The 26,172-nt window shown below is 42.2% G+C and overlaps 1 protein-coding gene across 1 annotated transcript in view; it reads right to left on the reverse strand.

Moving 5' to 3' along the window:
- HRH2 (histamine receptor H2) overlaps nt 1–26,172 on the reverse strand; it is a 744,552-nt gene that overhangs the window by 419,974 nt on the left and 298,406 nt on the right. The gene's annotated exons all lie outside the window — the stretch shown is intronic.

Raw genomic sequence — 26,172 nt, forward strand, 5'->3', positions numbered from 1 at the left:
TAATATGTAATCAGATTGTACCTAGCGCAGACATATCTTTGTAAAGTGTCCATTTAAAAGATGCACCTCAAAACTCAGCAGATAGCATCCTTGCATTATTTCTTAAAAAACAATAAATCTCTGTCTCCAGTCTTCAATGGAATCTTTAAGTGGCTCCATCATTTATAGCCTTTTCTGGCTCCCGAGCGGCTTTTACATTTGGTGTTTAACCAATTGTGCACATTTACATTTTTTTGAGGTAACAGGGAGCATGGAGAGCAGTCCTATTTCTTCTGTAGCTCTCTGTTCATACCTCTGCTTCACAACACAGATGAACCTCTCAACCCACACAGCTGCTTTGTTTATGTTTTTATTTTGCAATTGCTATTTTTTAAAGAGGTGGCTCAGAAGAGATGTGTTCTATGTGCAGGCTATTTTTTGCTTATAAATGGACAGAGAAAGCTTCCTCAGACAGGTGCCACGAGTAGGGGCAAGAACTTGAGGGTTTTCTTTTAAAGGGCCAGGTATAACATTAGTGCAGCAGATGTAGTGCTATTGGGGTCAGGAGTGTGAGGGGCCACTGCACAACATTTATTGATGTCTCACAATCAAAAAAGGGAATGTGTGGAAAATTAGTACGGTTTGGTAAACATTATCTGCGCCATCTTGCCTTTTCCCTTGATGCCACACTTTTTGTCGTGCGCACCCGCAATTTTAGGTGCCTCAATCAGAACCACCCTCTGCACGCCACTGACCCCCAGCACAGCTCTTCGCCCTCGCAAGCCCCCCCCGCACTGGCCACCCCCGCTCTCACATGCCCTGGGTCATAAACCCCTCTTCAGCGCAGCTCTGCCTCGGAATCCCATCCTGTTCCCAGCGCAACACCTCCCTTCATTCCTTTCATGGTCCCAGGCCCTTTGATACAAACCCCCTTTTCCTGTGTGCCCGTTTGTCTTCCTCGTTCCCAGGCCGCCACCTGGCTCTGCGGATACTGTTTATTGCCCCCCCCGTACAGTAGGAAGCTTCCCCCATTAAAGGACCCTCGAATTGATCAAAGGAAGCCCCCACCCTATGAGATCCGATCAACCCCACGCACTCCGTAAATCGGCGGAATGTCCAGCTGCGCGATAATCATCACCTGTTGTGACCGGCGTGGGGACTTCAACTGTAAATGTGTGTGGGAACGGGCCTGAAGGGGAGATTCCAAGGATGTCCTTTCATACTTCAAAGCATTGCAAGAATGTGTTACCTGCAATAAAGATCATAAACCTGTGTATAAGAGGCCAGGCCTCAGAGATGCGGTTAGAGCACCTCGTGACGATACTTGCTGTCCGAACTGATGTGTTCTCCTCCGGAGAGAATAAACCCTTGTTTCCTGCCTTCCAGTCTCCAGCGCCTGCCTCTTCATTGATTAATATTTTGTGGGTTAAAGAGGCGACACCGCCGGGCAATACTTAAGGATCTTTGTTTATTGGTTGTCCCTGACCCTTTTTTCTACAAATGGGTGCCCAATTTGCTTGCTAGTATTAGGGGGCAGGTCATGTTTGATATGCAGTGTATAAAGCACAAGCAACAAAGGGGTGAAGGTCCAAGATGTGGGATTTCTATTTTACACAATGGGGCCGTTGCCTTCTTTGAGCATCAGGCCTAAGAGAGATGCTCAGTGGAGAAGGCAGAGGAGACCGCAGGGCTGTAGGCATCATTGGGGCTGCAGATCCAGAGGCAATGGGGCCCAGGGCAGGACATGGCCAACTAAATGATAGTTATGGCGGACCTCCCTTGCTTGCATTAGGGCCCATGTTCACCTATGCCATGTCCATGGTACTTGGGACCTCAAAATTATGATCCAAAGGTGGGGAAAATTGAAGCATAGGAGTCACCACAGGTTGATCCTTAGAGCAATGATGGAAGCTTAGCAAAATGGGAGCTCATGTTTTTTATTAAAGGGCAGGGGAGTCAACCCACTTTGCACAGCAGTAGCTATCAGAAGCGAAACAGGTGTAGTGCCCACTGCATCACAGTTATGAATGTCTTCACAAAAGGTGCATTGGGGCTTATTTACCTTACTAGCATTATGGCTGAATTAATTCTTGGAGCAAAGGGGGGTTGCAACAAGTGGGAGATCATTTATTTCCAAAAGAATCAGAGAACCTCTTTCAAGATTGGAGCGTTGGTCAGGCATGGTGGATAAGGTGAGAAGGAGGCAGAGGAGACAGCCTGCTACACATGGCAGAATTAGTGCAGTAGGTACAGTTGCATTGTGGACCAGAAGCATAAGGGGCACACAACACACCATTTGTTTTTGGTAAATTTCTGTTTTTGTTTGATGCATGTGCTCTTTTATCATTCACACACGTAGTGTGGAGTATGAGCAACAGAACAAGCAACCCTGAAATAATCTAATAATACCAGCACCCTGAACTCAGCCTGTCCCTTGTGCTGGCATAACATGATGGGGGGAGAGGGGTGACTTCAATACCTTTTGCTTTGGTGAGTTCACAGCAAAAGTTGGTTGAAGACCTCGGCTCGAAGGATAGCACTTTATTGAAAAGCATTGTTATCCGAGTAGTAAAATGGCCTGACTTTAATAGCCACATCTCATTAACAAATATCCATAGCCTGTTGTCTGCTCTGCTGTCTAGTGTATTGTACATAGGTTGATTCATGAATGCAACATATTTATAATGGTGTATTTATGCTTCTTAGGGATGCATCATTAGCTGCTTTATTTTATATTGAAGGTCTTTGGGGAGAGTGTTCCAGATGGTAGGGGCCTTGCCAGAGAAGGAGCGGGATTGGGAGGAGCTTTTTTTGTAATGTCATCAATAATCGCAAGGGTATGGACATATGCACCTTTATATGAGTACATTGTACAGGATTGTGTAGGACCTACAGAGAGATATTTTTGTGGTTTTTATGGTAACATTAATCACTCTTGTAAAGAAAGTGATCTTGTTTCCAAGGAAACTACCCCACAACAACCACCCTACATTTGACCATGCCTTCAGCAGGGTTTCAGGAAAAGTATTTGATCAGCTGTCAATGCTGGGTTATGGTCCATCCTCTCAGTGGGCCCTCACTTTCTATAACTCAATTCAGCCCAGGTGAATTTTAGAAGCTCTCTTCCATATTTTGCAGTGGTTCATTGGTGACCCAGTAATATGAGCAAAAAGGGTCAAAATTATTGACTTGAGAAAACTGTTTTGAAATGGATTCATCTTTTCATGATATAGGTTTTTTAGTGACCACGTCCTATGTTTTTGAAATGTTCTCCTTTTTAATTTTATTTCACTTTGTTCACAGGCAGAATTATTAGGGCACTTTCTTTTACAAATTTAAGTTTCTATACCATTTTTCTTTCTTTCAATTCTGTCACAATTTTCTTAGGGCACCACTCTAGACCTTATCATAAGGACGTCTTTTTAAATCAGTAGAAGTGGACCTTTTTAATATTGTGTACATATATTTATTTCTGCTTTATAATTTGTTCACACCAGAATTTCATACATTACCAAGCACAATTGCAAACTTTAACAGACTATTCCAACCTATTTTTATTTATTTTAGAAAAACGTATATGAGACCAGCATTCTGACCTGGCAGGTTTGAAATACACCTATTTCATTTCTGCAATTGTAATAGCTAATTCCACTGGTATCAGTAATTTCAGGTTGAGGAAATAGTCTGGTATTAGGAAATTTGCTCCGGGGGTGCATTGAAAAACGGGTAATTAACCAAAGCTGATTACCTTGATATTTCCTGATTTTCCGTGTGTTTCCCATCCAGAAATGTCATCTGCATTTAGCTGGTTAACATCAAAATGTGGTATTCTCACATTGACTGTGAATATAATTCGGATAGCAAATTGAGTCTAAGAGAGTCACTTGGGGGGCAGGTGGGAGCAGCGCATTTGCCAAAGACCAGCAGATGCCCTGTTAACAAGATTCGAGGGCCCTCTACCAGATTTACAAGAACTTATCCCTGCTGGGCAGGTAGAGGCAGGGCGTTTGTATCCCAGAAACCTGGCAGAGGAACCCCAGCTGCCATAACACAGATATTAAAATGGACTCTTCACTTTAGATAAATGCCACAACCCTACCAATCATGAAATCATGAGCCTGTTGGCTTTAACATCTTGCTGCAAATTCATCAACACTTTGCGCTGGCATAAGGTCACCAAAAGTGGCACAAACCAGTGTAAAGTGTTAATTTGTTTTCTATTTCCAGAGCATAACCAATTTTTACTAAAATGTTTCCTAAAAGTAAGGCAAAGAAACTTTCTGTTACTTTGGTCAAGGTGGTGCCCCGTGGGTGGTGTGTGCACATTCCGGTACTTAGGGGGGCCCCCTCCGGGCTCAATCTGGAGCTCTCCCGGCTAGAGTTCAGTGCCGAGGGGGCCTCTTGGAGCTAGGGGCCCCCCGCACCGCGTGGGCTGCGGGGGCCTGTGTTACGCCCCTGTATGCTACCACCCATTCTTTTTGATTTAAAGTCCTATCCACTACAATAGTGGACAGGCCTTTGTACCAAAAACGAATGCCTCCTTGACGGAGACGTTTACTTGGGAGCATATTTTTATCTCTCCAAACTTTGCATGCGTGTTGCACTGTATGGACAAAATACGACGTTTAAAAGGTTTAATAGTATGTCTTCGTGGCGTTTTCTTGTGCCACAAGGGTACTCCTCCAGTACAAGCCTATGCTAGACATCATGCACACACCTCTGCACAATGGTCTTAAGACATATGAGTGGCACTCGTCTGCAGGCGCTGCTGGTACAGGTAAGAGTGGTGGGGCGGGCGGAGGCGAATTGACAGACAATGGAATAGAGAAAATAAAAATAAAAAATAAATAAAACCACTTACCTTGGGCTTGCCGCATTGCCGACTCAGCGATGCGGCAAGAGCAAAGTGAGTGGTTTTATATATATATTTTTTTTATTTAGATATTCCCTTGTCTGTCGACTCACCCCCAGACTCACCTGTTCCGGTCGCACCTGCTAGGCTGCATATTTGTGAGCCACCACTTGGGAATAAAGCAGCAGCACCATATTTTAATATATATGTGATGCTCTCTCCTGCCAGAGCAATGCCACACAGCAACTTTGGTTGCTGCATTGCGCTGCACTAGAAATGACTACATTTGCCTCCTTGTGGCTTGTACAAAAACTTAATTTAGGAAAAAATACTACTGCACATTGATCTCTCGCACTATGTGCATGGATAGTCTGATCACGAAGAGGCACATCCGTGCAGTGACCTACAATCCAACTATACTGAACTGCACACTAACATAGATCGTAGTTTAAGCATGTCTTGAATGTGGGATTCTCGTTTGAAGTGCACTAAATGTCAATTGTTGCATTCAGTTATTTATAAACATAATTTTCCTTACGGTTAGTGGGACTGTCAATTTTTTGGGATGAATTGGATGTTTACAATGTGCAGCCAATGTAAAATAAACACTGCTCAACATATGCATTTTCTTCAAGGTTGAATGGGCTGTCAAAATGAGTGTGCATCGTTACCTCTGTTCAAGAGCTCTTTACTGTATATTAGTTATCCATAAATCATAATCGAAGCTGTTCGAATATAAGCACATAAATCGAAATGGTTAATTAGCTAGGTTAAACACAACATACATTTGACAAAACCATAGAAGAAATGTGAACCAAGCAACATAAGGCTGAGCACAAGTTTTGAATCTGGTAAACAATGAACTGCAGTTAATCTACCTATAAATAGTACAATTAAAATGAACCATGAAGAAAATAGCATAACACATCGATCTGAAAAAATCATCTAAAATGCACAGTAAAACATCTACAAGTAATTCCACTCATTATGTACATTGTAAGTGTTCATTTCTGCCATATATCGTTTCGATAATTAGAATAACTAGAGAATTGCAGACCGATAAAATGAAACTACTTGTAAAACTTACTTACCCACTTCTCCACCGCCTCTGCTCTAATCCATATAATCAATTCTGATCTAGCATTTGTAAAGAGCAAGTGCAAGAGTGCTATTATATTGTCATAAACATTTTGCCACTTTATTACTCAGTCCATTTATCAATTCATTAAAGGAAAACAAGTGCTGTGGTGCTAATAATAATATAATCAATTCAGAATAAAGTGCGTTAGTGCTTCTAGCAAATATTATATCTTTGGGTGCACTGCAACTTCAGTACAAGAAATTACCAGATAAGAAGTAGATTCAGAAAAACCAGTGTTCTCGTATTAAAATTTTGGAAAAAGAACATGCAATTCATCTAACAATGGATAACCAGTTCATTGGTACCTCAGCATCCTACTTCCAAAATTTCCAAGTGGCTGTGTATCTTTTGAGTCCCCCTACTCGCTTTGCATAGGCCTCTTCAAACTTCATGGTACCGGTCATTTTGTCCTTCCAGTGCAACTTTGTAGGAGCCTTACTGGTTCACCAATTCGGAAGGATCAAGGAGTGTGCAATCAACAATACTACAAAAAGAAAATATTGTGCACTCATTTCTTAGACACCAAATAAAGCCAAATTAGGATCTGGCAGAACTGTACAGCCTATGGCCTGACTTTTATCCTGAAACACGTGCTGCCAGAAATTGGTAAGGTGTGGGCATGTAAAGAGCGTATGGAGCCATCCCCCTTCACCTAATCGCTCAGTTGTTGGAGACTGCTGGATACACGTTGTGAAGATTTTCTTGGGGTATAATATGCCAGCCATCTTGACAGAAATGCCATTCTTTTATAGTTGGCTGCCCGTAGAGATTTAAAGCCTAACTCTGCAATTCGTTTCCACTCATTGATAGCTGACATTGTGTTTTTTATAGCACCCTTGAAAAAAGCCTGCTAGATGTAATTTGCTGGAAAACTCCTTTAATGTTCTCTACCAATTTCCAATTCCTTGCAATTTACCCACATCAAGAATACTGATAATCAATTGAAGCTCTTGTGTATTTTTTGTAGTGGATCTGCAGGAAATGCTTTATCTTATTAAAACGTAGAAAGTGTTGCTCCCACTGAGGGATCACCCTAGCTATTAGATCTCCCCATGAGATAGATTTCCCTTTACCCATTAAGTCACTGAACACTTTGTAATCTAAAGAATTCCAAAATCAGATCTCACAAGCTGTCAGGCAGAGGCCCAAGTAGCTGCCCTCCTCTAACTTTAGCGTAAGTCCATCAAAAGAGGACTTATATACTTTACCCAGGGCGCCCATCCGACTATATATATATATCGCCCAAAAACATATGTCTAGTTCTTTTTGGAAGCTTCCCTATTTTTAAAAACACTGAATCTTTGTTATGAAAAACGTATCTAATCCCCCACTTCTGTTTGGGCACTGAGAGAGAACATCTAGTAAAGCTGCCTGGTAGTAAATATGCATTCTGGGACATGCTAACTTCACCCTGACCGTCTTTTTACTCCAAATAAAACTCCTAACAACTGAATCAAGTTCCTGAAAAAAACTATTAGGAATTTTTATTGGTACATTAGAAAATAAGAATATTAACGGAGGGAGGATAGACATTTTGATCATGGAAATACGACCTATGATGGTCAAGGGGAACCTAGACAATCTGTCTAATAATCCCTTTATTTTACCTAGCATTTTTTCATAATTCAAATGGAAAAGACTAGAAAAATTATTTGTGACCAAAATACCAAGATATCTAAATGGAGACACTATCTTACCTTGCTGCTGTAAAGAAGATGGAAGGTCTAATACTGTCAGGTTAAAAAGCAACAATTCTGTTTTACTTTGATTTATCTTGTATCCTCCAATCTTCGTAAAATCCCTCATCAACTGTATAGTACATTTTATAATATCCTCTACCGGCTGAAGATATATTATCATATTATCCGCAAATAATTTAAGCCTCACCATGACTTCAATGGGTGCCCAGATGTTATTATCGTTGTGAGGTTGAATTGCCAGAGGTTTCATTAAAAAAGTAAACAGAATGGGTGAAAGAGGACATCCTTGACGAGTGCCTCCTTTAATCACAACCGACGCTTCCATTTTGGAATTCACCAACGCCTTGGCTTGAGCGCCATTACATAAATTAGATAGCATCGACAAACACTGGGCGGGAAAACCAAACCTCTGGAGACAATAGATTAAGGCATCCCAAGTCACCATATCGAATGCCTTTTTGGCATCGAACATCATGGCTAGGGCTTTGATTTGATTAATTGAAAAATAATCTATGGCCTGAATTAGAAACTGGGTGCTAGATGCTATTGACCGGCCTGCCAGAAAACTGCTTTGATCTATATGTATTACCTGTTGTGCAACAGCCATCATACGAACAGCCCAGATCTTCCTTAACAATTTGTATTCAGAATTAAGCAGACTAATCGGCATATATGAATGAACAGATGTTGGATTTTTATCTTTCTTAAGGAAAGAGACTATTGTTGCTTCTTGAACCGTGGGAGGGATCTCACCCCCGCCTCTAATGAAGTTAAAAAGATCTCCTAAAACTGACACAAGCTCGCTGAAAACTATTTTATAAAATTCTGTTGGAAAACCATTGTTTCCACTTGGTTTGGCATTAGGCATTTGCTTTAAAGCGTGTTCAATCTTGGTGGGTCTAATGGGCTCCAAATTAGCTTGAAGAGCTACTCTAATAAATGAGGAAGAGGCATGTTCTCATAGTACTGTTGAATCTGACTTATTGGCACTCTATATTGAGTCTGATAAATATCTGAGTAATGCTGCACCAAGAGTTTTGCGATCTCTTCCGGATCATGTACTAACTTTGCTGTTAAAGGACTCTCTAGAGACTTAATTATTACAGTTTCATTCTTAACTCTTGAGGACCAAGCCAGGAGCTTGCCAATGTGCGGATTTTCTTCATATATTTTCTGTTGGTGGCTATTAGAATTATTTACTTCTTCTAAAATAAAGAAATCTCTAAAATTTTGTTTTGCCATTTCTACTTGGCAGACCTCAGGCTCGATCTCTCCACTTCGCTCCCTGGCACCAACAGCGTTATCTAATGCTATCTGGAGACTTGCTATCTGCTGAGAGCTTTCTTTTCTTTGACTTGCTTTATATGTTATCACTCTCCTTCTTAAAGTTGGTTTCAAGGCTTCCCAAATTGAGAATGAATGATTTATAGTAACAAACACAGCACTGAACTGTTTCTTTTTGGCTACCAATCGTGAATTTGAGAGCAACGATTTATCCAGTTGCCATCTTGGTCTGTACCTATGATTTAAATTATCACTATTGCTAGGGAGACTACGGAATGTTCGGAAAAAGCATTAGCCCTAATTTCAGACTGCCCCCTACTTAACGATTTTGAAACAGAAAAGAAATAAATTCAAGAGGCCGTTCTAAATCTATGAAAAAAACATGTATATTGTTTGGTTTCTGGATGGTCCTCTCTCCAGGGGTCCACTAGTTGAAAGCTTGACTTAAAGGCTTGTATTCATTTTTTCATTCTGGGTTTAAGCTGTTGTTTATTATTATTTGAGGTGTCTTTAGCCATACTCAGGATAACATTTTAAATTCCCACCCCAGCTCAAAGGCCCAGATGCTCCCAAAGCAATGTCCAAAATCTTTGAAAGGGAGTCTGTCTCATCAGTTGTAGGATACATAGATGTGGGGTTGAACAAAGTCCAATCCCATCCCTTTAGGGCACACAAGTCTTTCCAAAGTGGGAGCAAGCAACAACGAGCGTGAAAGAGGAGGTTCAAGATTTGCATTGTCAGTGTCGATTCCCTGATGAAGGGCATGAGAGAAATGCCCAAAATGCATTGGATATCATTGAAAGACATGGCCTGAAACATAGTGGAATGTTATCCACATGGAAAATGTCATAAAGTTATAAAAAAAGATAAAATGAAACAAAAATAAGAACATTAAATGAACCACATATTCAACTAATTCTGGAGTGTGTTAAAGAATTTTTTTCCCACTTTGGAAAGACTTGTGTGCCCTAAAGGGATGGGATTGGACTTTGTTCAACCCCACATCTATGTATTTCACGAGACGGCGCCGGACCCTCGTCGTCACCTCTAGGAGCACCACCTAAAATACATGACCTCAAATAACATTGTCTTAACTATAGCTGTGCATCTACCCACAATATACGATTGTTTCATCAGTTGTAGGCCCATAATAATTTATGAAATTTAAGTCCCTCCTGGACTCATTAATGAAACTTGCAGGGAGAGTGGTCCTGACTAAGATACAGACGTGGGCGGAGGAACATGACATCTTAACTCCCATACAATATGGGTTCCGGCCAGGGATGGGTACGGTAGAGCAGGCTCTAAACTTTGCATTGCTACAAGGGAAGTATACCAGGGTAAAGGACGGTTACTTGTATGCAATGTTTGTCGACCTCTCCTCTGCCTTTGATTGCGTGGTGCACACAAAGCTTTGGGATGTATTAGAGGAGATGAATATGGACCCAGCTATTGTTCTCTTCCTGAGACAATTATACGCAAACGCAACGGCCAAAGTAAGGTATGGATTGGGGGGGGAATGCACGGGCTCCTTCCGCATACAGAAGGGGGTTAGACAAGGCTGCGTGCTGGCCCCACTACTTTTCTTGTTATATACGAACAGTCTAGAAAAGGAGTTGGTTGCTAGCAATATAGACTCACCAAGGTATGGTAATACGCAGATAGTTTCCCTCCTGTATGCGGACGACGCAGTGCTGATGGCTAGGACCAAGGTGGGAGCACAAAAGGCCCTGACCAAGTATGTAGAATTTATGCAGGATAGAGGCCTAAGAGTTAATGCCAAAAAGTCTTTTGTGATGTGCTGCGGCAAAGGCAGTGGTAGGTGCAAACAACTCAAAGTGGCAAGTCTCCAAGTAGATCACACTAATACTTTTCCATATTTGGGAGTTGTAATTGAAAGATCGGGAGCTTGGGGCCCGGAAGTGAAAAAAAGAACCTTAGCTTTCAAACGATCGATTGCGGCTGTCATACATTTTGCTAGTAAACTGGGTAAAAAAAAGCCCGGAATTATGCTCAGCATTTATGTGGCAAAATGCAGAAGCATAGCTCTTTATGGTGCAGGGATTTGGGGGTACCATGATGTAACACCACTGCAAATTGTTGAAAACTATTTCTTTAGATATTTGCTGGCCCTTCCTAAGGGAACATCGGTCCATAATTGCCACGCAGAATTAGGTATGGACTACTTAACTGACCTGGTCAGAATCCAACCAATTCTGCTATGGCGCAGAGTCTGGGCGACAGAAGAACTCAGTTTAAACCAAGGAATAATTAGCGATGTGATGGCCCTTGAAAATGTAAGGCGTATTAAATGGCTTGAGTATGTCAGGAGGGTGCTAAATGATATACAAAGGCCAGAATGGTATAGTAACCCTAAATTAATAGGGGTAATCCCAAAGAAAGTCTTAAAGAACCTATGTATGGAGCATTTTAAAATAATAAGACTTGGAGGGGAGGTCACCAAGAAAACTGTGCTTGAGCATCAAGCGCTGTTGACCACCCACAAAATACAACCCTATTTAAACCTCGTGACTTTGGGTTTTGAACGCTTTATTCTCATCAGATTCAGATTTAATTTATTCCACCGCCTAGTGTCGTTTCCAACTAAAAATGATTGGCATAGAATCTTGGCCTTATGCCCATGTGATAACACGTCATCTCAATCTACTTTCCATCTGGTCATGTTCTGCAAATTATACAAAAAAGAACGCTGTAGATGGATTAAGCAATATTTGAGAGGTGGTGCATGGCGGCAATGTAGGCCAGCGTTCCTGAATTTTCAGCAATTAGGGAACCCCGCTTGTATAATGTTTATGACAATGTTTTTAAAAAATGTTTTAAAATTACGGAACTCGCTATGAATTGCTAAATATTCGATAGATTCACTTTCTGGATTTAATAAGTTTTTTAAATGAGACGTTATATATTGATATTGGATTGTATGGATATATTTTTGTATGTACTTGCTTTTATGATTTTTAATATTGTGAAAATCGAATAAAGCTTATTGAAATTGAAATTGAAGTCTTGACCACTGCTTGTTACTTTGACCCAAATCCACCTTCAGGGTGTATTGTGGAGTAGGATATGGCGAGTCTGGGGACTCTGGAGCTGGGTCAACATATGGCTGCTCAGGACCATCTCCAGTTCTCACAGGCACTTTGGAGCATGCTGTAGGTGAGTTTAGATACGGTACTGCAAGAGAAGGAGTGTGCCTTCTACATCCACTGCTGCGGGTGAGCTTCTACAAGGCGGGGGAAAAGGAGTTAAAAAAAGGAGGAGAAAAAAAGAAGGGAGGAAAAGAGGGGAAAAAAACAACTATAACCTGGAGACTAGCGGCTGTAGCTAGTGACTTTTAGAGCCTTGATAGATTGTGAGCTGGCAATTTCGCACTGGTTTGCCATTTGAATGACAAAGGACTTTTGACTCTAACTGTAACCAGAGACTATGCCTGGAAGAATTGCAGATGCATTGAACTGCCAGGTTTTCAACCGGGATGGTATGTGCTTTTTGATTTAAACCTGTAGTTTTCTGTGAAGCATTACATTTACCACCCGGTTGGCATCGCTCGGTGGGTTCCCAAAGTCACTGAAATAATTATGAGGAACCACTCTAAGGTGTCAGGTGCCTTGACCAAACGTGAGGCTGCAGTGTTGGAGCGAAGGGCTAAAAAACGTGGAGGGCAGGCAGCAGTTTGGGCCAATCATACCTCCTTGCTATTTGAGGAATTGATGATGGCTACTAATACAGGCCCAAGCACAGGAGATATCAAGAATAATCTGACATCACCAGATGCTGTTGAATATTCTGATTCTGAGTCTCCAGAATCTCAAGCCCAGACAGATCACAAACATTTGACTGATACAGAAGCTTCCAAATCCAAGCAAGGGACTGGTGAAGACACAACAGTATCACTGCTAAACCGTGAATCAGATTTAGAACAGCACACAGCCCTAATTAGGAAATACACTTTGTTTCAGAAAGTTAAGTCTGCAGTTGCAGCAGATACCCTAGAAGTCTCTCAGATCACTAACTCCCCTGTCACTACCTGCTTCTTTTGTATAAGGCGAACAGGAAATCATGGAATTATCTTTGCAAGGTCCTCAGATGGTGGGTTTTAGATTTTTCCAGCCAAAAAATCTGGATGTGCAAATAGCTGGTGTGGAAGGGGCAAAAACTCAGCAACAAGCCTTTCAGCAGCCTAGTGAAGCCCATTCACTCCAACTGGAAATTAAGGGTATGCTCAATCTTATTCTTGAGTAGATTAGGGAATTGAAGGTCTCTCAAGCATTAGAAACTGCTGCCCTTAATGTCAGTTGAAACAAAATTGAGGAATCAATAGCTCAGCTTTCTGAGAGAGTAAAGGTGGATGAATTCAGGATTTCAGAGCTAAAAGACCAGCTCACCACGACCCAGAAAGAAATTGGCCAATTTCTCAAGCAGAAGTCATTTATTAAATCCCATGTTCTGCCAAGTTTTGGGGGATTTAACTTTAACGAGAGCCCATCGAGTTCCAGCGCAGAGTTCTGCTACATCTAAATTTTTCCAGATAATCCTAGTCAATTTTGGGGATTGTCAAATCATAGAGCTGGGTTTGTCAAAGGCAATATAGCAGAGACAGTTTTCTTCACCGGTAGTGCCCCTGTGTCGAATCTTTTCTGATCTGTCCGCTGTTGCAGCCAGACGCCGACAGGACTTTGTTAACATGCTCCATCTATATAAATAGCAAGGGGTACAGGCTAGTCACAAATCAGTTGAGTTTTTCTTTTCACTGTACTTCTTCTACGAATGAAGAACATCACTGCATTATGATATAAGCCTCTGCCGCAAATCAATGTTAGTGTTCAAGTCCATGAAGAAAGATTGGCTGTAAGACATAAAAGAGTCTTGTAGGACAAGATGATGTTGAAGGCTACTTTTTTCCGACCACCTAATTAATGGTGGCCAAAACGTCATCTGCTGTGCATTAATCCCTGAGAGGATCACAACTTAAAGTGTTATTTATACCGTTCTAACATGTGTGACCATTGTTTGACATCTGCAGAGACATCCATAAAACAGTGAACTTGATTAACCAAGTCATGAGTGCACCTGTTTGATTATGAATTCCTCCGATAATTGCAGTATAAGGGCAAAATCACACACCTGCAGCATAGAGTCAGGAATACCTGGTTATTTCCCTAGTAAAAAGGAAATCCTTGCACAGAATTGCCCCCTGGCATGTTTAATGTCAGCTTTTTCGGTGTTCCATTGTGGGCCCAGCTGCACTGATTGGTGAACACTCATTGACTTGCATGTTTGTTGGTGTTTTGCAGGCAGTTTCACAATCAGAACACTTTCAGAGATTTCTGGCAACTGATAAATACAGAATACTATATCTAAAATGCAATCGGATTTTGGGATCTCTTACCCCAGGAACATTTATACATACATTAGGCACCAACCTATCACATGTTCAAAATAACTTCCTCACTTTAGTGATTGTCGGGTGAAGCCACCTGATAGGCACGTGCCACACCAAGAATTGGGCCCTGTACCATCATGTGTGAACCCCAGCAACACCCACCCCGTGAATGAGCTAAACATTTTGTGTTTTGTCAATCATCAAGGCCAGAGAATGGTCAAACAATGCGCTCCCTTTATCCACAGTTTTCTATTTTAATATTTGCTCATTTCCTTCTCCTGGATTAAATGTCCCTAACAATGTATGCAGCTGTGTCATCTCGCCCTTTTCCTTTGTCAGTACCTTTTTAGAATAGTTTGTGGAACCCTGACAGCCCTTTAAAATTGAAAACAGGCGATCCACCAGTACACCTAAGTAGTGTGCCCTGAGTGGGGAGGCCTTCAACTGGTCTCCCCGCTCTGTACCCTCAATGGAGTACTGCCCTATTGAACCCTCTAAGCAAGCATTTTCTGGGGACAGCAAAATATATTTTGGGGGAGGCAGTACCTGTACTCAAGATCCGGCCCCTTTGAGTTTAACTTTTTTGTTTGTGCGGGATATTTTGTAAAAGTAACGAGCAAACCTTTGGGAATTCTGATCGTGGTTGTATGAACATTTGTTTGTATGTGCATGGGAGATTCTTCAAGAATTCTAGCTGCTCACCTGTAGTTTGCTGTTTTCAAACATTTATTTTCAAGAATGGTGATGCAGGAGGAAAGATGGATGGTGCCCACAGGGGAAACAGTGACAGCCTGGTCCTTCTTTCGGTTATTTTCCTTCGCATGGAGGGTTTTCTAGATGCAGAACACAAGGTGCCCCAATAGAGTAGATCATGGAAGGCGTATCTAGTCATCTAGACAGTGATCATTGAAATACATACAGCAAAGAGGGTCTTCCAGAAGATATCTTCAGCAAAAGAAACTGCTCTCCTGCCTCACTGACTGTATCCATTGAATCTGTAAAATGCACCGGTTTCATTGCTATTAATGTGCTTCCCAGCTCCCTGAACTTGGATGTGCAATCTAGATCTTCCCTCTGCCTGTTGAACATTTCTTGAACACAAACCTGCGTGGACCCTTCTGCTGCTGTTGCTTCCAAATTGTGAAGCTGAGTGTTGTCGATGCCCTGCTGGCTGGGTGCAAAGCTGCAAGTCCCTGCTGAAGGTCTGCTGGTCTGTCCTGCTACTGGCCTTGCTTACTGGAAGACCCCTGCCATCCCAAGGGGTGTAGAGTCATGGACACAGTCCCTTACAGGTTTTTTCTACTTCTCATTAGAGACTTTTTTTTATTGTTGACAACCACTTGTTTTCAGGTTTTCGTGAACACTATAGAAGTGAACATTAAGGGTTTTCAAGTTCAACCCAAAGTATTTCAGCTTTGGAAGGGGCTAAGCAATTCTCTATTTTAGAGTTGTGATTATGATCAGTTACTGATAGCAGACAGTGTGTGTTCAGAGCCAGACAGGCCTTTTATTCAAGCCCTTGGAGACAGTTTTGAAAGTCATGCCTGTCACTTTCCCCAGCTCCCTGAGGTAATTACAAGGAGCACAGGGAGGCTTCGAGGGAGGGAGGGGGAAAGGTAGAGAGACAGCGTTCAGAGATGGAGAACAGGGAGGGAAGGATGAAGAGAGAGAAGGGATAGATGGATGGAAAGAGAGAGATTGAATGAGGAGGCAAAGGAAGAGGGGTTGGTTTGTGCATTTCTGTCAAGTCAATCTTAGGTTTGCCAGTTCAGCCGTGTACATGGTTATAAACATTGATGAATCGTTCCAACATTCTCACAGCTGCATTGTTTCTGTGCTCTGTTTTTGCGTCCAGGATTATGTCTCAGTTCATCAGTTAGTGAGTGTACATATATGTTTTCATGGTGTTGCTTTACATTACCATTTTCATTGTCCATTATGTACTTTTTACTATTTTTTATTCCTATTCCGTACTATAGATAGATATATTTAACTATTTTGAGATAATATTGATGTGTGGAATAAAGCAAAACCGAAGCTTTGGCTGTATATTTCCATCTTTAATGCAGATGTGATTATTGCTAAAAGGTTCAAAATATGTGTTGCTTTAGAATCATAATTTAGTTTCTGTGTAGAGGGCCTGACTAAAGATGAATATATCAAGAAGCCTCAAATAATGTAAAAAAATACGTACACGTTGGGTAAGTGATGCTATTTAATTTTATTTGTTGTATGTTTCCAGTGAAATTTCTAATTATTTTTATGGGTTGTTTCCTGACTCCTGCATTGAATTTGTCCTTCATAAAATATAAAGGTTTTGAACTGGTGATTGTGCTGTATTGTGCCTAGACTCGCTCTTCATCATCTCCTGTGAAGTAGGCATTGACTGCAAGTGTGCACCCACCTGGAGAGTCATATGAGCATTTGGGCCATGTGGGTTTTATTGGCATTATATATTTCAGTCTATCTGAGTGTTTAACATCACTTAAGGGTTCTCATGCTACAGCGCTAATTGATCCACATTTTGTGTTAATGAGCAACCATTATTAATTTCTGGGGGCAGGGGTGGGGTGGAGAGGCACAAGAGATCTTTAAAGTGTTGGTATACAGAAAGCCTTAGGGCCTGATTTAGATCTTGGTGGTCTTCCCACTGGCCCTCCTTGGCGACGGTCTCAGAAAGACTATCGAGCTGACGGTGGTCTGCCCACCTTATTTAGATGTATATGTGATACACAGAAGACTGCCGCCGAAGCCGTCTACTGTGCTGGTGAATCACACGCCTTTGCCGTTCTGTCAGCGGAGTACAACTGAGCAGATTTGGCTGCTCCCGTTGGGCTGACGGCGTCCTATTGGCAGAATAAAGACGGGGTTGGGGGTACAGGTAAGTGATTTTTTTATTAATGTATAACACGTATATGTTGTGTATGTGTCCATCCATATGTGTATGTAGGTTATGTGTAGTGACACCATGTTGTACATGTATGGCGCCCCTTATCTATTGAATTGAATCCTATGGGATATTGGTAACATCATATGCTGATGATACCCAACTAATAGTATCCCTTGACAAAAATTCCAGACTGGCCGAACAAAACTTCCAGAATTGTCTTACCGACGTCTTCCAATGGATGAATGACAATTGTCTAAAATGCAATTCTGGAAAAACGGAAATACTGCCCATTGGGAAAGATGTTAACTTTAGTCCCAATGAGTGGTGGCCTAAAGGAGCCACTCCGCCCCCTAGTTCTGTAGAAACGGCCAGGAATTTGGGCATTCTTTTTGATTCATCGCTATCTTTCAACCAGCAAGGTAGGAGTTTGGCAGGTAGCTGTTTCAACATCATCAAATCACTGAAAACATTCTTTGACTTTCTCCCCATTGATGTAAGAAAGTCTGTGGCAGCGGCCCTAATACTTTCCCGCCTCGACTATTGTAATGGTCTTATGGCTGGAGTAAAAAAAGTGACATTAAAAAAACTACAAAGTGTCCAACATGCAGCGGCCCGTCTGGTACTGAAGCTGCCCAGAAAATCATCGGCCTCTGCGGCTCCTAGACAACTACATTGGCTTCCCCTGCACAAAAGGATTCTCTTCAAAATCTTGTTGACCTCTTTGAGAGCTTTAAATAATATCGGCCCTAAGTATCTCTCAAAAAGATACTCCCGCTACTGCCCCACCAGAGCCCTGAGATCAGCAGGCTGCAACTTAGCCAACATTCCCGCCTTCCACTACAACACTAAAGGGGGAAAAACCCTCAGTGTCCTGGCTTCTAGGGCATGGAATGGGATGCCAAAGGAGCTAAGGCTACTTGATCGAGAAGTTCTTTTTCGTAACCAACTTAAAACTTGGCTCTTTACCCTGTCAGATGCTTATGTACTGACTGCCAAATAGATCTCACGTCTGTTGATTTCCCCCCTCCACAGCGCCAGGATGCTCCTTTCGGAGCGACAGTTTGCGCTTCATAAATTCTAAATTAACATTAACATTACCATTAACATTCTGCACTTCACCCTGCCAACATACACACTAGGCACTATATACCCGCACACACCAGGCACTATATACCCGCACACACCATGTGCACTTAATTTCGAGCCCATCAAATCCACATGCCGGTCCGTAGCAGCTAAGGTGCGCCAGGGCAGGGGGGACCTACACGAAGAGGAGGAAACCACAGACTGTACCTAAAAAAAAACATGAGTTTTCTCCCCTTTTACATCCTCAAAGTAGGAGGGATTCCAGTCAGAATTCCCTTCTAAACTCACCAGAACCAAATACTGATGGTGAGAATCTTGGCTGGAGTCCTGCCACCGCCTGCCTCAGCCCACCCCGCCGAAGGGGCCAGGAATAAAGTCCTGGTGGAGTCGGTGGACCAGCAGTGGTCTTCTCACCCATTGAACCCCAGCATCTAAATCAGGCGGGAAGACAACCACAAAGCCCCCTCCTTAGAGGTCCTACCTAGATCTAAATCAGGCCCTTCGTCTCTAAAGAAGGCCCTCAACAGGGTCAGAAATCAAACCTAAAATAGGTCCACCTTACATCAAATTTAATTGGATTCAAACTTGAAAATCCTGTTGACTTCCCTGCATGGATTTTAACAAAGGGTCCATGTTTTGGGTTAAATCTTGATAGTATGAGTATATTCGATCCCTTACGTTGTTCTGCATTTAGTGCAGAAATCTGTGTATGTCAATAGTTGTACACAGTGAAAGCTCCTTGTGCTTCGGTATGGCTTACCCAATGATTTGGCAATGCTTTTGGGTAGCCACTTTAGCTTTCAATGAACTTTTAGCACAATTGCTAGACAATATAAAAAAAGTTCCAGACAAGAACAATGGTGGAGCCAGGTAGCTGAAGCTTTAATGATCAGCAGGAATGAGCAGAAGACAGCACTGAAGGAAGCAGTAATGAAATGGACCAAACCTATAGAGCAAGGTACACTAAAGAAAATCCAAGGAGAAAGGTCCAGTGAAAAAACTCACAAATGTAGCGAAACCGGATGAAAAAGAAGACAAGTAGGTGATAATCATGCTGTAACAATTCAACAGTATTGGGACATGGCTAACTGTTGGCTTGTCTGATTTTTATACTGTTGAACAGTAATTAGGAAGTATAAACACATCACAAGAAATATGACAGCCATATTGGATTGGCCTTCCTTCGCCATTCAATATGGACAGGAAACCTTTATAAAAGGGCTCTTTGGAGAAATGTAATTTGTGGTACAGACCTCAGGTGTGTGGAAACTCAAGGCCACTACATTGGCACCATGCATGCATTCCACCCCCAAAAATGCTTAAGACCTCAGCTGTCATACGCTCACAATTGCCAGAGTCTCGTCACCAAAGAGAAGGCGCCTCACCACCTGCAATGCCAGAAGTGGCTGAAAAGGAATAAGACAGCCTCCACACCTGACCCCTAGGTGGACATCTGGAGAATCACAGGCCCTCTGAAGTCAGAATGGCTCAATCAAGCAGCCCAGAAGCGATGCTCTATATGCCTCTGACCTACATCAGTGATAAGTTGAATGGCTTCCCTGAGTCAATAGTCAAGCAAGAGGAGCCCTGAACACTCCATATAATCAATCATCAGTTTCCAACTGTGTCCAATGCTGAGATTTTTAAAAATTCTTATCATATAATCGCCTGTGATGTTTGAAGGTCTATGAACCAGTATGCCAATGCAATCTCGTATCCAAACAGGAGGGGCACACCCCGACCATTAGTACCTTATTCCCAGAGTGGAGTACTCTGGTTCGTAGACCTTCAAACATCACCGGCTATTATGGTCGCTGTCGTTTTTTTTTATACAATATTGGAATAAATAAGATTTCCGTACTGTGATACTGATACACAGGCCATTATATGATTACAGAAACAGGACGTGTTTGGACGATTGGTGATATGTCAAATTTTATATTATGCAATGCAGCTATTTAACGCAGTCCAGAGGAAGTTGGCAACATATTCACCAGATAATGAAACATGTGTTGGTTGTTTGCGTGTGGTTGTTTGTACCTTGAATCGACATATCCTGGACTACAGAATGTTTATGAAATAAGAAAACCTAAAGAATAAAGAATATCTCAACTTTGGACACTTTTGGAAACTGATGATTGATTATATTGAGTGCTCAGGACTCTGCTTGTTCATAATCACATTTACCCCTATGGGGTTCTTGTATTAAGGTTCTATGGTACCCAGCCTTTGTCCTTGTAGCACAATTCTACTAATTGAGTAACAGATTACTTGGTCCTGAATATCCAGTTAGCGCCGTTCACGAACCTGACCTCCTTCTTCTTTTGGGTATCAATAGTCAAGCAATCACGTAATAATAAAAATTGAATCTATAACCGTAAAGTGTCAGATATACGCATAGCAGCCTGCCAGTGCTATATTTACTATTCTGCTATTTTGTGTTAAAGGGGAAATTTTTTAAAATATATTCATATGTCAATCTATTTTATAAAGCTATTTATAAAGCTCTTGTACACCTAATTGGCAGGGTAGTGGTAGATCAGATAAGACTCCTCATAAAATGTGTAAATAAATGTGACACACTTTAGTCACATATTTGTCAATAAGAATGCATAGGATTCTGTCTACCTTTGATTTAAGTGATCTTAAGAAAAAAATATGCCCCCACCACACGAAGCACCACTTCACTATTGCTCAAAACTAAGCTATAGCATTACCTTATTATCTAACATTTGACCACTATTAAAAAGATGAGTTACGGTTAAAGCAAAAGTAGCAAAGCTGTAGTTTATTTACCTTTCAAATATAGTACTAAAAAATACATTTTTTATTTAATAAAATATCAAAATGTTTTTTTGTTAGTAGGTGTGGGAGGGAGTTAAGAGGGACTGTTGTTTAACACGCATCAGTAAAGACTCAACACTTGTGGTGTTTTCCTCCCTATACTTTCCAGCTCACATCACCTAATTGATCACTTCCAAGACCACCTTAGACTATTTATGCCAACTACTATTCTCTTTCTGTATGGTATTGCTTTAAAATTAGGGATATGTGAAATCCAGGAGACTTTTGCATGAAATTTCACACAATTTAGGGAAAATGATGGGAAAATACATGTGAAATTACATGGAGTTTTACAATACTTGGTTTGCAGGTATCGAGGGAAGATTTCTCATGGGAAATATCTTGGCTAAAAGATAAATGGAAATATAAGGAGGATGATCGCTTGAACAGAAAATTCTCATGAATTGATACATTTGTTTGCAAAAATCAGTTTTCTGTGGCTGAAAATTACTCAAATTCGTATAATAAAAAATCTTGTAAATTTCATGTTTGGTGATTTTTAAAAATTCTGCTGGCATAAAAAAAATTCCAAAGGCCAATGTGAAATATGACACTTATAGCCTGGCACTTAACCTATCTAGAAGATCATCAGGTAAATGTGCCTTAGCCACCCTTCACTGGCTCCCTATACGTGAGCGCATTACATTTAAAACAATGTGTATGACTCATCGTATCGCCCAAGGAAAAGGACCAAGATACCTCCAAAAACTACTGACCAAGTATCAACCCAAACGATTTTTAAGATCCCAAGGATGTATGCTCTTCCAAGTGCCCAGAATTTGGGCGGTAGATCTTTCAAATACTTGGCCAGCAAACAATGGAACGCACTTCCCACTGAACTCAGAATGGAACCTTCAGAAAAAAAAATTCGCCAAAAATTAAAAACTTACCTGTTCCCGAAAGTATGAGCTTCTTCCTCTGCTCCCTCCGAATTTTCTCCCCCATCTTCCCAATATCAGCCCAGTCCTTGTTCATAAAGCGCGGGGACACACTGTTTCTCTAGTGTATATATATAAAAGGCTTTTATTATTATTATTATTATTATAGCAATGAAAAATCTCGTCTCTGGGTATTTCACCGTCTACTTTATTCTGTTTTGAATCTATTCCTTTGTTTCTTCATTGAAATCCTTTAATGTTTTGGGAGAAGAGGGCCTTTAACATCATTGATTAGCACAGAGAAGTTGTGGTAAAAGCACAACTAATGAGCAGATTTTTCTTAATGGTATTTCCCCCCAGAATCCTGTTATTTTGCATCTGCATATGAAAACAGAATTGTTAACAAAATCTCAATATTGAAAATATTTTTGTAACTAATGGGTTCCTCCCATTTAGCCCAACAGGATTTTTTGTAAATGACTAGCGTTTTTTTAACTCTTGTTGTGAGTGAGTCTCACTACCTTAGTCTCACGCATGCTAAATTCAAGGTAATTGAACAAATAGTGTCCACCTTTTAAGATAAGGCCTCTGCAGCACAACTTGGGTAAGAGGCTTTGGGCGTGTTGAATGTGAACACATGTGTAAATTCATGTGGGCATGTGTGCAAGTTGCACATGAGCGACTACCGTCTTGATCAACACATTATCAGGGCAGAGATAGCTTATTGCAGAGGGATCTTCGGGAATTGGTACTGACCAGGGATGGCGGTATAATGTGAGAGGGCATTCATAGTGAATGCTCTATGGTGTTTTCCCTGTATTACACATTATAGGCAAAATCTGCCGTAAAATACCATTGTTTGCTACTTAAGCCTACAAGGTCCCATGAGGTATCAATCTGGTGTCAAATATGCACCCACGTATGAATTTTAAGTCCTCAACATTCCACATACACACCTCAAGGCACTTTAAAATGTATAATATTTCACTTTATCAGCTCAGATTCAGATTCCAGGCCTTTGTCACTCCCACTGGGACAAGATAAGTACTCTTCTCCCCATCAGAGGATCAATGGCTTCTCCACACAATAGAGCGATTAACAGAGCTTCCTGGGAAAAGACAGGGGTGGGGAATTAATCTGCATCTTATGGTTAATTTCTCACACAGCTCCTGAAATAAATAAGGCAGTTGTGTCAGTTAGTGGCAAAGTTGAGGCTCTGAGGGGAACTCTTACTTTCCCAGAATGCTATGCACGAGGGTTAGGACAGGGGTGGAGGGGTGATGTGGCATCCTATGATTGGCCAAGGTTACCTGGCCCCAAAAACTTTCCACCCACACTTTAAAATTCCTCCACAAGGGAAAGAGCAGACCGTGGTCCTGGGGGCGACGATGGCAAAAGGATACCCAGGTGGAAGGAGAAGCCACTTGAGGTCCTGCAAACATGGACTAAGGACTTTGATTCAAGGTGACGCATAGGACTAGAATGGGTCTTTGAGTGCCAATGGCACTGGCCCCCATTATGACCCATGAGGAACTTCTGTGGACTAGTCCTGGACTTCATGGACACATCAATGCCCGTCAATAAGCTTAGATGCTCAGTGGCCATGGAAGTGTGGCAAGGAGGATGTTTTGCTGGCTGGTTGTGGAGTGGATGTGCAAAATGTCCCATACACAGGAGAATAGCACCACTAGTGAAGCAGAGGACAGGTCTTGTGCAGGGAAGCAGAACATTCAGCTCTCCAGAAAACATGCATTGTAGACCTAAAGGGCTTGAGGCCTAAAGAAAATTCTACTGGTGGCTGGCTAGGGCTGGCCAATAGGAGAAGAACAAGCCAAAGATGAGGAAAATCACCCCTACAGGCCAGAGCTATTCCTCTGTAAAGATTTGGCCTTTTAAAACCCAAAACAAAAGAAACTAAGCATATGGCACTCTGCCCTATCGCCTTTGAATTCCATTGGGGAGGGCCAAGCCTGAGGGTTTGAAAAATCCATTGATGATGTTTAAAAACTCAAGGACTCCATCCCCCGGGGTCCAATGCAGGACTGTTCCAGCGATCCAATCCCAATGGACAGAAACAAAGAAGTGAGAAGCCCTCATAGGCAACTGTCATGTCTAATGCCCTAGACCGGGCGGGCTTCCTTCCCACACTTCTCATGGGCAGCGGACGGCAAATCAAAACTGCTCATGCTGGACAGGAGCAGACCAGAAACCATGCCGGTACTCCCACAGAGCAAGCAACGGCTTATGTGTGTGGGGTGCAGTCTTAGGCCCATGGGCCTTGACTTCACTTGCAGCCCCCACCATCAAAAACCTGCTTGGGGTGCTCTGGATGAGACCAGGGCAGCACTAAAACAAAAAAGAAAATGAGGCCTGAAGCCGCCTTAACCACGGTGGCTAATTTGATATTTTTTTAGCTGGGCAGCGGCACCACCAACAGTTATCAATGTGTTTTTTTTTCAAAGATATTTTTATTGAGTTTTTTGTACAGGAATAAGTATCACATGAGCTATAACCTGTATGCAGGTTTTTGAGGCATGCTGATCTGATTCCAACAATATCTTTGTCAAGCCAGATGCAATAATCATAGATTGGGTGGCTCACAGGCCCATCAGCCATAGTTATACATGTGTAAGTCTTGCACAGCACCCATGATGTCCCCAGCCACTGCCCTCTGCCTCCTTTCCAGGCTGCCCCAAGTTATTAGCGGACTCCATCTTCAGCGACTCTCCAAGGGCCCTATAACTTCTAAAACGTTTGTGGGCACCCTTGTGACTGATACACTAGTTTGTCTGCCCCCATGCAAAAATCAAGGATAGCTTACCAGGCCTGCATCATTGGAAACTGGTCTCACCCCCAGTGTCTGATCACATTGTGATGTGCAACCATCAGGTTGATATTACAGAACAATAGTGCATTACGGTCCAGCGTCTGTTTTCCCGCAAGATACCCAGGGTCACTGATTGTGGGCTAAATTCTACTGAAAGTTCACGACTACTGATATCCTGTGACCCACCACCCCCCATAACCCTAAATCTTGGGGCAGCCCTAGAGCGTGTGCACCAACGTTTGCCTCTGATGGCAGCCCCTTTGACAATGATCATTGTTAATCTTACCCATTAATTATAGCCAGTTCTTTGTAACGAGCGGTCTCATACTGCTGCTGTCAAGACCACAAAACGCTGCTAAAACCTGCACAGGTCTCTTTCTCTGACCCTTTCAACCTCTTAGCACGCTGTTACTTCGCTATTTTGCACATCTCTGGTTACAATCGTCTCAGGTTTTTAAAATTGCTCTGTATTTTCTTGTGTTTTTAATCATCAACTGTTTTTAAGCTCTTTACTGTAATAACTGCGTTTCTTCTCACATTTTGCACCCACCTGATTAGCGAGGCTTCCCTGGTCTGCCGCGGCTTCAAGCCGATTGTTGCAGAGGGAAGACCTCACTCCAGGCACTCACTTCCGGCCTGGTTAGCGGTCCAGATTCCAGAGGCACCTGTTTAGGTGCACGCTGGAACGGACGCGCAGCGGTCTCATACAGCTGCTGCCAAGACCACGACACGCTGCTAAAACCTGCACAGGTCTCTTTCTCTGACCCTTTCAACCTCTTAGCACGCTGCTACTTCACTATTTTGCCCATCTCTGGTTATAATCGTCCCTGGTTTTTGAAATTGCTCTGTATTTTCTTGTGTTTTTAATCATCAACTGTTTTTAAGCTCTTCACTGTAATAACTGCATTTTTTTCTCGCATTTTGCACCCAGCTGATTAGCGAGGCTTCCCTGGTCTGCCGCAGCTTCAATCCGATTGTTGTGGAGGGAAGACCTCACTCCAGGCATTACTTCCGGGCACTCACTTCCGGCCTGGTTAGCAGTCCAGATTCCAGAGGCACCTATTTAGGTGCACGCCGGAACGGATGCGCAGCGGGTGCACGCAGCAGGTTCTCTGTCAGCGCCATAGGCACGCCAAAGCAAGCCCGTCTGCACCCGTCCGCGCCTGGACCAGGGCCAAGAATCCTGACCTGAACACTGCATGTAAACCTTTTCTATACTATTCAAGTGAGAGCATAAAAGCCTTTTGCCCGCCGACGCGTTAGGACTGTAATTTACTCAATTGGGAA

The sequence above is a fragment of the Lissotriton helveticus genome, chromosome 7 (assembly GCF_964261635.1).
Source record: "Lissotriton helveticus chromosome 7, aLisHel1.1, whole genome shotgun sequence".
NCBI classification, from domain to species: Eukaryota; Metazoa; Chordata; class Amphibia; order Caudata; family Salamandridae; genus Lissotriton; species Lissotriton helveticus.